Source organism: Mya arenaria, chromosome 11 (genome assembly GCF_026914265.1).
Source record: "Mya arenaria isolate MELC-2E11 chromosome 11, ASM2691426v1".
In the NCBI taxonomy this organism is placed as follows: Eukaryota; Metazoa; Mollusca; class Bivalvia; order Myida; family Myidae; genus Mya; species Mya arenaria.
The window spans coordinates 67,622,598-67,635,303 of NC_069132.1; the positions used below are offsets into that span (position 1 = coordinate 67,622,598).

General features: G+C 36.7%; 1 protein-coding gene across 4 annotated transcripts in view; it reads right to left on the bottom strand.

Annotated features, from left to right (window-relative positions):
- LOC128208797 (delta-like protein 1) overlaps positions 1-12,706 on the bottom strand; it is a 57,961-nt gene that overhangs the window by 30,175 nt on the left and 15,080 nt on the right. For all 4 annotated transcript variants that reach the window (XR_008256890.1, XM_052912397.1, XM_052912398.1 and 1 more), the window contains exon 2: positions 12,033-12,100. The gene's annotated coding sequence lies outside the window, so the exon portion shown is untranslated. The remainder of the gene's footprint in view (positions 1-12,032; positions 12,101-12,706) is intronic.

Genomic DNA, 12,706 nt, shown 5'->3' on the forward strand with positions numbered 1-12,706 from the left:
TTTATCGAGCGCAGGTAAATGCGGCGACACTGTCAACCAAGTCTTCAGGTGTAAAGAGGTGTTATTTCCCTGTAATCGTTACTTCTCGGTATTTTCCGTCGAATATTACGTAAAAGAAATGAAGATCGTAAGTAAAATGATTGGATATCTTTGAACGATTTAAAACACGAACTAATCCGAAAGCCTCCGAGATATTGCTGATTTTACGAAAATACGTAATAATGACCGAAAACATAGAGAATAACTTAAAACTATAAACACAATTTGAAGAAAAACGTAAGGCTCCAATTTTTACTTCAGATTCGTCGTAATAATTGCATAAAAAATTAAGACACTCAAGTATGACCAGGCAATTCATAGACTTACAAAAACCACAACACGTCGAACACAAAATTGACTGTTTCCACCAAACGGATATTTATCACAGAACAGAACATATGCTATTACAAGTTAACTTTACAGTTTTTCTTTGTTACACTTACATATAGATATATCAACATACTACCACACTTACATACAGATATATCAACTTAGTACCACGCTTACATATAAACATATCAACATTATACCACAATTACATATAAATATATCAACATAATACTAACTATATAATATTAGTAAATGTAATTATTTTCTTCATGAATATCAATCTTGAATTGCATCATCTCGAATCTAAGTATAACCGTTTATTTTCCAGTTCTGTTCTGTTCTGTTCTGCTGCATTTGTTTCCAGAGCAGTCTAAGATCCCTCCTCGTTGAACTCATTTGTAAGTCTCGTATCCTAGCCTCACATACATTACTGTAAATATTGTATCAATTAATATCAAACCCTTGATGAAATAGCATGTTCTTAACTTTATTACATGTTTTGATATATTTACCCTCGGTATTAATACATTTCCTAGGTATTTTATTTCGGAATAACCCGGAGAAAGTTTGCTTAACGAAATTGTCGAGCGCACGTGCAAGTTATTATCCATAACCCCAACTTAGCTCGCTGGAGTTTTATTCCCCATTTTTCAATCAGAGAAAAAAAACGGTATGTAAAATACGCAAAGGTCTGAGAACATTCAGCTCGTGCCAATTACTACAAATTGCAATTATGCAAACTTACGAACCAAGTTTGCAGTGAGCTTTATGACAATATTTCATGCAAATGGAACCATAAAAATGTACAGTTTGTAATTTAGCCAGAAGGTAATGATGCTGGCTCTCAAAATGAAGTGTAATTTTATTCACAACATGCAGTAATGTTTTTCCTAAACGTAACTTAGCCCACTCAAGACTAGTCGTGTGTGATATGTATTGTTTGTTGGGGTTTTATTTCTTGAAGAGAAACACCCGCGAAGTAAATTTGTAAGGATTTTTAATTTTGTCATCAAGTGTATTTAGTGGTCAAACTTATATTTTGTCATATGGGATGGCGATACGTATCAAAGTTGCAGTACATTTATTGCCGGCCGTTATTGATTTTAATCAGGTGAATCGGTATATTTAAACAGAGGCTGGGCCAGTAGATACAATATAATGTCGACCACTCAGCTGGTTAAAGGGTTATTAGAGTACATTTACCAAACATGAATGGTTAATGTGACATGTGACATTACATAACATTAAATGTAGGGTCGGTGCTTATTTCATCGACTATCGTTTTCAACTAATACACTGCTCTTGTTGCGCAGCTAATGTTGACAGCATCTATGAACCTTTTTTAACGGGAAACCTTATAACGCTTTTGACCAACTGTTTATTTTATTAGCGCCATACCTACATTAATCCTGACCTTCATTTAGTTTTAGAATAAGCGTTTTCGTCTTATATTACAGAGCTTCCGGACAGAGCACGAACTTCCCTTATGCTTAAAATCTTACAAAGCTCCGGCAAATTGAATTTAAATTAAGCAGAGTATAAAACCGGAAACTAATATCTCACGGGCCCCTTTTCAAAGGTAAAAGCACGTTTTAATTTAGAAAGCGTACATCTTTTATTTTTAAGTTGTTCTCTGCTAAATTTATCCGTCATAATTAATTCATGGCGGTATCTTTTAACTTCAAACAACTCCATCATACATTAGCGCGAACCTGCTATTCGAATCTTAACAATTTAAAATGTTGAATTTCATGCCTTTTTAATTAGTGGCACTTAAAAAAGCTGAATATAATTTGGCATAAAGCAGGTTATTGCAGACTTTCATACCTGCCTACAATACAAGAAGAATCTATCAGTTTTAACACCCTGAGAAGAGCTGTTATGTGTACGTCTCTCCGTAAATTTGCCCTCGAAAATTGCTAGTAAGCCACAACTAACTGTCTAGACCATTCGAGTCTCGTTCTAAGTAATATTCAAATGTATACTTAGTAACTTTGAAATGTTTTGATGGTTATGGTGTAACACTCTATCGAAAATAAAGGGTGCTGGTCGTTTGGTAGGACAGAATATATTGGTTGACCCCATGTTCGGCCACCCATCGCCCGTGTCCTCACACGGTAACCTTTGCCCGCGTTGCTGCTCCAGCCAGAGAGCTTGTTTCTCACGGTTCTGAGCTAGCGGGACTGCCGTATGTTGTACAGATGTTACAAAAACCCGGAGCACATCCCAGCACGCAGCCAGGTGCACTATCTCTTCATGGCTCCGCAGAGGCACCTCGATCTTACAACAGTTTAGAAACTTTCCAGTCATTGCCATTAATGTTTTACATATAATCGCTTACGTCTTTTTACCCTCGGAGCAAAGATTTTCCACATGTTGACAAATTTACTCATTCCCAACTGTGCACAACAGTATAATGATCTATTTATCTCTTGTGTTCTTTTTTGTTCTACATTTATCTTGCCTTATATACTAGCACAACAAAGGGTACCCAGTAGAGAACAGATCCTCTGGTCCTTGATTTTTCAGCATTTCATGTTTGATCACCGTTTATTCTCGCATTATTTTATGCTTTTGTATGATCATAGTAAAAGCCACAAAAAGAAATAGTGCTGTTGTGCACTTTGTCTGGTTGTTTGTAAGTGCATCAAGAAACTTTCACCATCAACAAAAAGACTGGCGCGTGAGCTCGGCACGCGACCTTGTAATGCGCATGCGCTTTAACTTACTAGGTGGCGACAGGCGGGTGGGGAAAAGCCACATGTGGAAATTAAAACATCTGGAAAAAACGAAGTTGTTGACATTAACTGGAAAGGGCTTGTGTCTCCTGTCAAAACGATAAACTCGAGACCTCATTTACAGAAACGAAGACGAACGCCATCAAATTTTGTAGCTCAAAGGCAGACGAGATTCTAACGTATACGATAATTAGAATAAACAAAGACCAATGAAAATGAATGGCTGACTGAACAAAATCATGAAGAAAACACAGCTGAAAGTTGTTCAATCTACAAAATAACTACAATAAAGAGCAATTATTACTTTTTTGCAGCCTGAGCTGGCCTTGTTGTCAAAGGTTACACGAGCTTTGTTCCGGATAATCACAAGTTGTAGCACATTACATGAGTATCGTCTCAAGAAGTACTAAAGCACTGAAAGACGCCCCATTTATGACACAGTTTATACACAACCTTGATCTATGGAACCCTAGAGGATATAGCCAAGTGCGGAACACAAACCATTTGGTCATCATAACATCGTTTATTTTGTTTCTGTGTTTCCCCTGTGAATATTGAACCTCATCCAAAGAATGAACGTTGCTTATTGCAAAACCTGTATTGTTGTTACTGGTAATTTGTAGGATTTCCGTTATTTAGGTTACTGGAGCATTTTTGCTAGTCTCTAGTTCACAATGCAAAACAAGGAATATACATGCACCTTTACTATTACAGGTAAACACACACACACATGTCCAAGTAAACATTACATGTCAATATCATGGGTAAAATACGAATAATCTACACCAGTTTGCACCATTTCACACTTAAAATATCCAAAATTGTCCCGGGGGTGAACTCCAAAATCTCTTTAATCTCAATTAAAGTCATAATAAAGTTTTCTGTTAATGGAAAGAGGCCCACGTTTTAAGTTGAGCCCCTCTAGTGCCAATGCACTGACCCACCCTTGCAATAATCATTTTCACGTATGAAGATTTAGAGTATAATGTTGTTGTTTTTTTGCTAGTGCCAGTAATATTTAAGCCTGCCAAATCCCGGAAGGTTTGGAGGGAGGTGAAGACCCTTGTCCTAAACCCATACCAGTCGAAGACTAACCTCGATTATATCTCCAAAAAGTGGAACTAGAGATATTGACAAAGGTAAACATAAGAAATGAGTTCTTGTCGAGTACAACATATGAGTTTATAAAGGAGAAACAGTTCATTCCAAAATTGTAAACATTAATCAAGCCGAGGGTTATCAGTCCCTGATCTGTGACCACCCGGCGCATGCAGGTCAAGTAGCATCGGAGCAAGGTCCATAAAACATGGATATTTACGGCGTCAATAATTGCTCCGAACATAAATAAGCGTCGTTTAATATCTGGCGGTTAGGTACGGTAGTTTGGTTCTTGATTTAGAGCTGCAGACTTCTAAAGAAGTGGAGTAAGCTGATATTAGTCGAGAATGAAAGGCGACTACTGTAAAATACATCTATAGAGGTGATGATTTGTAGGCGTTCTTGTAACGTCGTATGGAAACTTTTATATGGAAAAGTATAAAGGATTTGGTTCGCTCTTCATATAACACGACTTTTAATTATGTTTTTTAACGGTACAGTCATTCGTCATATTTCCCGTCGCCATCCAGTGGGCAACGGTACGCCTGCTTTATCCCTTATTGGTATCCTTTTCCGGACCGAGTGGGGGATTCTCTCTATAAATGAATGTCTTTTAAGGTCTATTTAAACTTCAGCCTTTTTGTGATAATTTTTGTACCATCCGGCGCTTAAACGCTGTGACAAAAGCTATGGATGTCGCGATGACTGACATTCGTAATCCTAGTCACCGGCGGGCGGCGGGAATCGTCTCGTGCACGGTGCACGCGTGCTGGTGGCCCCCAGGGACTTTTTCAGGGGGCGCTAAGTGTGTCCGAGATAAGGCATGCAAAATACACAAGAAATGGACTCGTTGAAAATTCCTTAAATGCTTATCCTGTTGGTCATCATTTTTAAACATTGTACACATTTTTAATGCAAAAAAAATATTGAAAAATTGAAGCCATTAATAATAGAATATCATTCTTTTGTTTGATGAATATACAGGTTCAAATCATGGTTCATCTAAATTTATGATAACTTCGGTGCAGATGGTATAGATAAACTGCAGAAATTTACAATAAAATATCAATTTTTGTCTGATAAAGATGCATGTTCAAATCATAGCTCATCTCAATTTATGATAATTTATACACATTAGCTAGACACTGGGATGGCTTTATAAAAGGATTATTATTTATTAGCAAAAGATAGTATTTGTATTTCTTCGTCGCTCTTCGTGGGTGAAATAGACATTGGATATTCAGTTCCCCGCGGTCAAAGTTAGTATCTTTGGACGATGGTCAGTAGACGTATCCATCATTTATTGACTTGGTAATTAGGTTTTATCGCACTAATGTATTTAATATATCTGAACGGCAAATAAAATGGCCCTTTGAGCCTTTGATTTAATAAGTAAGACATTTGGATGAAACGTGATGATAAAGTTATTAAAATGGACTCTCGAGGCGAGATATTTCACTATGATTGGCGACTCTGAAAGGCTCTCAAGTTTACGAGCAATTTACAAACAGTTCAGACAAATCCAAGGAGAAATAATTCAAAATGATTGTAATAAGAAAAACAAGCACAAAGGCAATTGGGACGATTTTCGGTATCAAAAAGCCAGCATATCACTAACAGGAAATAAACCCGTAAGTAACCCCAAGTAACCGAAACGAAGACGGCTTATGTGGTAGTGCCATTAAATGAAACAATGGTTTTGATCACAGCAAAAGATGTAACAAATGTACCTGCAACCATTGTTGATGCTACATGGACAGGTTGGCTATCATATGTTACCGGCCATGTTGTTGACGTTGTTAACCATAAGTGGTTCTATGTGATTGGTGCCACTGTTACGTTGTACGTTTTGCCATAAGCTTCATTCACTGAATTTCCCGTTGTTGGTATGTTGCGATTTACATTCCCTATGCAATTTTTGCCATTGTTACATTTATTGCCCGATACCCCTCCGCTCGGCGACGTGTGGCCACCAGGTGCCGACACTTACGTTACCACGGGGACCACAGCAGCTTCTTTAGGCGGCTTAACGGTATATTAGCATCTTGAATAACTTTACGGTGGACTTCAATATAATTCAAAGACTTACTCAAGAGCAATTAATTTGACCCCTTCGCTTTAAACGACACACGTCAGCCTTCCCTAAGTTAATTAAGGTCAGGATACCTATAAGAACGCTCCTTTCTGTGCGTCCACCCAGCAGGTGAAATTAAATGCTTCATAGTAGAAGCAACTAGACTGAACGCCAACTTTACAAATAACTTACCAATATGGTCATCCATGTACAACCTACGTGATCATATCTGTGCCATATTCATAAACTTAGGAAGCAATTCCGAAGTGACAACGACAGCCTAGGGAAATTGGGGGACAGCAAGTGAAGTCATTGCCTGGAGTATGTTTACGCGGGTCAACAAAGGGAACGTGTCAACATGAGGTGGCACTGAACAATTTACTTCTGTAGCAATAACGTGACAACAGACAAGTAATCTAAGGAAGCGTTGATTGAGCATTGCAGCCTGATGCATAGCAAACAGTAATGAACAGTGGGCCGAGAACCGATTTAAATTGATCAGAATTTGGTATGGTTAAGGCAGAGATGTGCTAATCTGAGCATCAGATGGTAAGGTGCCAACTAGCGCCCAGTAGCAATGACGCTGTCGTGATTATAGACCCCGTGCTCTCCTAACGCGGCTATCGCAACGAACAATAGCAGTTTATGTTAACGGGGCAAGTCATTAGACCGGGTATGGACACTATTGACGAGAAATGACATGACCATGCACAGGATAATAACATGGTATCTGTTTCCAGAGCAAAGGGTTGTCAACTTGCTTGCCCTGATTCGGCAGTGAATATTTATTGACCATGAGATGTTGTGACATTTAACGCTTCGGTTGCAACCTTAATTTGTACTGGAAAGTGATATATCCTTGTAATTTAGGTCAACATATTATAAACATTGGCGAAACTAACGATTGAGATTATTTATTGATAAGTGTCCGGTTGCCTTAACAAAAATATATTATCTCTTTGATACTTTTATTCAATCCATTTCATTTCATAATCAATGCTTCAAAGAGTTTTTGTAAATAGGCAAGGTTGTTATTTGAAACATTATCTAAACAATTTACACATTATCGCCATAAAATTCAACATGTTCAAAGATGGCTTCCTGTAATAGCCACCAAGGTGAAGTTTCACTTCAACTAATTCGAGTATTTACTCACACCGCTCCGTTAAAGTAAACGCACGAACAAAATGGGCTAATTTGCAAAAACCAGTGTCACTTCTTACAGTATATTTACTTAACGGCCTAATCTGCCCCCTGTGCACAAGTTTCAAAACTTAAATGACACCAGATACCCATGGGAAATAATGTTTAAATTTATCCTGTTATCATTGACATGAGTCTACGGCCAATTTATTCCTCAGCGATTAAGTGCCAATGCTCATTTCGATTATCATATCAAATGTGCAGATGATCTTTTGATATCATTAGTTCATAAAAGCATAAAGCGTAATACTATCAAATCCACGAACATGAAATGATAGACCCATGACAGATTAATATGCATAAATTAAAACGTAACACAAGTGATAATATTTTTACTATAACCGGCATCCCGTTGCAAGACAATGGTACTCGTACGGTTGCCCACGGTGGCGACGCTAGTTTGCGCACCGTATTACAGTGTAATTACTTATCAGTAGTAGCAGAATAATACAAAGCTCTGGATGCATATAGACTATCTTCTTCGTACGTAGTGACTTGTAACGTCATTTTTATCGCATACCTGTCCAAATGTTTGACATTTACCACAAAGAGCGCTGCCAAAATGGCACGGTTATAGCCGGGAGCGTTCTTAAATATTCCAAATATACATGCCATGTTCCGACACGGAAGAGCACTTTGCTCTGTTTCTGTTAGAAAATCTTGAAATTGTGGCAACCAAAAATTTGCCGCACACCAGACGCCCTATCTCATGCCAGTGTTTATCACGGAATTACTACCAATAAACATGACTTCTGACAGCATCAAAGGTCAATGAAAACTCCGTTGCATTTTGTTTAGGCAATTTTGAGTATACATGTTACAGACTTTGAAAGAAATGTTAACTAAAGCAGGCATGCTTGTTCAACGTCTGCTCTTGGGTACATAGTGACGGGTTTGAATGAATGATATTTCAACTGGACGATTTTAAACATGCTTCGGTCAATTATCTTCCAACGAGCCTGAACGATACTATTAACGTGCCATAATTGCGGGCAATCTACTTTCATGACAGTCAGTCATTTTAACAATGGTTAGCTACCGCAAAGCTAATCTTGCGCTCACAAAGGGAAGCTAATTCAGAGGCAATTTCCGGCAACATTGTAGCTGTTGTTGTTTATGGAAGGTTAGGTTACCTCGTGTAGGTTCAACAACTGGAAATACATTTTAAACTCGTCTGTTTTTCCGGAAGATCAAAAATCGGGATATTTTGAACGCGTTGGTGTCGTCGGCTTCGGCGTCGCCGTCGTTGTACAAACACGTTTAATCTTGGCCATAATTTAAAAAAAACGCGTAAAACACCATTTATTCCGAATTCAAACTTGTATAAAACTGGTTAACTCTTTGGTTCTGTTAAAGTTAACCAAAAATGTATTGATTTGTCAATATATATCCAATAATTACTATTTACCAATCAAAAAAGTTAAATGTGCAAACTAGCAATTAAGCCATTATTTTGTTAACCTGTGTGTACTTTTCAAAGTTTTATACACTTGACTGCTGCTGCCGCTGCATAGTTTTGCCTCTGTCGAACAGGATATGTTTTGGTTTTGTAAATTTTGTATTTAGTTTGAATATAGCTCCATACAACAATCATAATTGTCTGGAAATGACGGTTAAGAGATGCCCATCCCACCAGCTGATTTGTTCTGAAATCGCATTGCACTCTTTTGAATTGTAGGAGCTTTCGTTTTCAATGATACAAGAATACGTGATGCTGATACACTTTAAAATAAATTAGTTGATGCGTATTCAAATTGGAAACCTTATTAAATGTCCGTTCTGGACAAAGTCAGTATTCTTTAATGTTAATTACATGACAATTAACTCTGATGAATTGATTCTATCGGTGATTTTTACCATTTTATCAATGAACATGTTGGCACTTTGATACTTATTTGAAGTTTTAATTTCGTATATTTAGTCATTAAAATCCCCAACAGGTGCGCTGAAGCAAAAACTGCAAGTTATAAAAATATTATTTCACCCCAAAACTCGTAAAAATCATGCTTCTTTAGCTTCAAAACTCGGAGACTCCAATCACCATAAAATTTATGGATAGAAAAAGATCGCCTATTTAACGCTGGACGTTCAATATGCATGCGTCTAGACTCACTGACCATGTGTTTATTATCAGAACCCATTTGTTTTCCAACAAAATAAATTAGATTTCCACTTCTGTTGAGAGATCAGTCATGTTTCATTCATCAAGTCAGAGATTATTTACAAATTGTCCATCGGAATGAGCCTCCATAAACATATAAAATGTATGTATGGGCAGAAACCGTGAGATGAGACATAGAAACAAGAGAAGAGATCATAAATGATTGACTAGCTTTTTCGAAAGATCAAAAAGGATTGGGTAGCGTATTTTGACATGATTTAGACAAAACGGCCTAAATCAAAATCATCAAGTATAAAAAAGAAAATAAACCGAGCTTTTGAACGGTAATCACCGTGTACCTTCCGTATCAATGTATGAATGAAACATCTTATTTTCGGATTTCCGCTGTCAGTTGTATGAATGAAATTGATACGTAGCGACGCACGTCCAGTGAAAGAAATAACCGACGCAACTCATGGTTGTGCTTTGTAATTTTGGTGGAAATTGGGTACTTATTAATACTTTTAGAATTGGGGCACGGGTGTGTCGCCGTCTTCTGATAATTGATATGAAAACAAGACATGTACCATAAATTTTCCACACGGTGTTAACAAACAGAGTTTAAAATGATATTTCAAATCATAAGGTTTCGTCTCAAATGATCAAAACGTATTACCCTTTTTGCGGTACAGTTGTAGAAGTTTCGGAAGTTTGTGTTTAAAAGCCTGAAGTCTGAAGAATCCTCTTAAGATAATAGTTAGAAACTTGGAATTAATTTGCAATTTATAAATATACGCCTTTGTCTGATAAATTTGTACCATGATATTATATACAAACGTTTTAATGCTAATGTAACTGACAATATACATGATCCTTGTGGCACTCGACGTATTTTAAAACACTCCTATTTCGTCTTTTGATGTACAAATTTCGCCTACTTGATATGACCAACTCTCACCAAATCTCTTGTTTGGGCCAAACTTTGCTTGATAAAGTACTATGATGCTCGATGTTTATACCAAACCCCCATACAGGTCGCGCACTCGGATAATTTTAACAGTTTTGTATGTACACCTACAAGCTAAAATATACGGGTACTTCGAAGTATCGTTAGTGGGACAGCACCGAAAACTATATATGCGTTTTTATCATTACTTTTTATAATAAAAGCTTTGTTTTATGACCAAGATGTCATTTTATTTTACCTGAGCTATTTCACATTGCCCCAGATTTTGAACATTACGGTTTTGTGAAACTATTCTAACAACCACAACAACAACAACAACAACTTCTACTATTACTATGTGACACATACAATCACAACAAGTGCTATTGAGCTATTGATACACATTTGGCTAATGAAACGGCACTTTAGCTGTTCGTCGACTGGATGGTTGCTGGGCTCAAAAAGGAGCACTCAACATGAAATGATTTTGATCTACTTTGATAGGTACAGCATGATCAGAGTGATATACAAGGCCACTCTCTTGATATTAAAATACCCGGGGAGCGAACTGTTATACACTCTGAACGTTCCCACGTTCTAGTCTTTCTATGCCTATATTGGGAACGATATCAGTAATTTTATACTTTTCAGATAGTTAAAACATCATCGCTTATATGAATAAATTAGCAATAGATGATCCTCAAATTTTACTTTTTAATGGCTTGTCGAATATCGAATAGATTTTAAATGTTTATTTTTTTCCGGCTTTGAATCTTTCTTCTCTGACGGTAATACGCGACAAAGGCGTTTGAATCATGGTTGTCAGTTAATTGTTAAAAGTGCACTAGGACAAACAATCGCATTATAAATGTGTTCAAAGAAATATCATTACGGTTTTCAATCGAGATCCTCTTCCATACGAGAACTATCGAACTTCTCAACATGCTTCGGCCTAAGAACTATTACGTTTTTTACCACTTAACTATGGAAAAACATCGATGAGGCATTACCAGAAACTAATGAAAGTTGTTTACCTTGCATTTATTGAACGTTAGTGCATGAAGTTCATTGTAAATTCCATGAAAACACAACTGTTACCCAATATTCTGATAGTCAACTGAAACCATGGAGAATATCACTTTTTAAAGGGATTCGTTCACGTTTTATATTGGTCAGATATCGAAAGAAAAATCGTGCGAAACTGATGTGAACAAAATGTTTTTTGCTTAAAAGCGTTAGTCACCCTATTAAAAAAAGATTTTTAGGCATTAATTACAAAACAAGTATCAAAAGAGTGTCTGTCATTGACTGTTTGGTGTTTGTTCATAAAAGGAAGTAAAACAACACAATCAAAATTAAGTTTAAAAAATAATTGCCAACATAAAATCTGTGAATGAGTCCCTTTAAAAGAACGTACCCCCCCCCCCCCACTCCCACCAAAAAAAAATAAAAATAAAAAAAATAGATACAAATTAAATGACAATGAATATTGGTTTTACTCACCAGTCTGACTGATGATGACTGATGGTGACTAGATTTCGGCATGAAGACGGCAGTCGCTGCACATCAGTCTGAAAAATTGAGACATATCTTTAAAGAATGCGTGCCACTTTTCGGTCTGTCATTTAAATTTTCATTTAAAAATCATCGATGTAATGGGTGAAAATTTACATCGTAATCTAAAACGCATAATTGCTTTATATTTGAGAAAATTAATATTATAGTGTGAGTTAAGGAGAAAATTCTTTCGGTCCCACGACCTTTTAACATGTATGAAATTTATAAAAATGAATCATGAAGATCGACACTCCAACTCGTATATCAGAGAGCAGATATTGTTCATGGTTTCTCCCCGGGTTTAATGGGATTACTATGTCATAATTGTTGGCTTATTTTATCATTTGTCTGCCATGAATTATGAAAAGGAACGTGCATCGAGTCTTTGCAAAGGACTATAATGAATATTTTAGATTGGACTAAAGTTCATAATAATTTATATTGATGGCATCTTTTGTAGACTAAATGCAAAGAATTACACGTATAGACTAGGAATTTTTATATACAACTATTGAATCTGGAGCGTACATTTTTCCATTAGAATTAAACCAATTGCTTCTCTCAGCCACATAATCCAGACCAACCTCGTCTTATGAAGGTTTAAACATCTTCTATTTGGA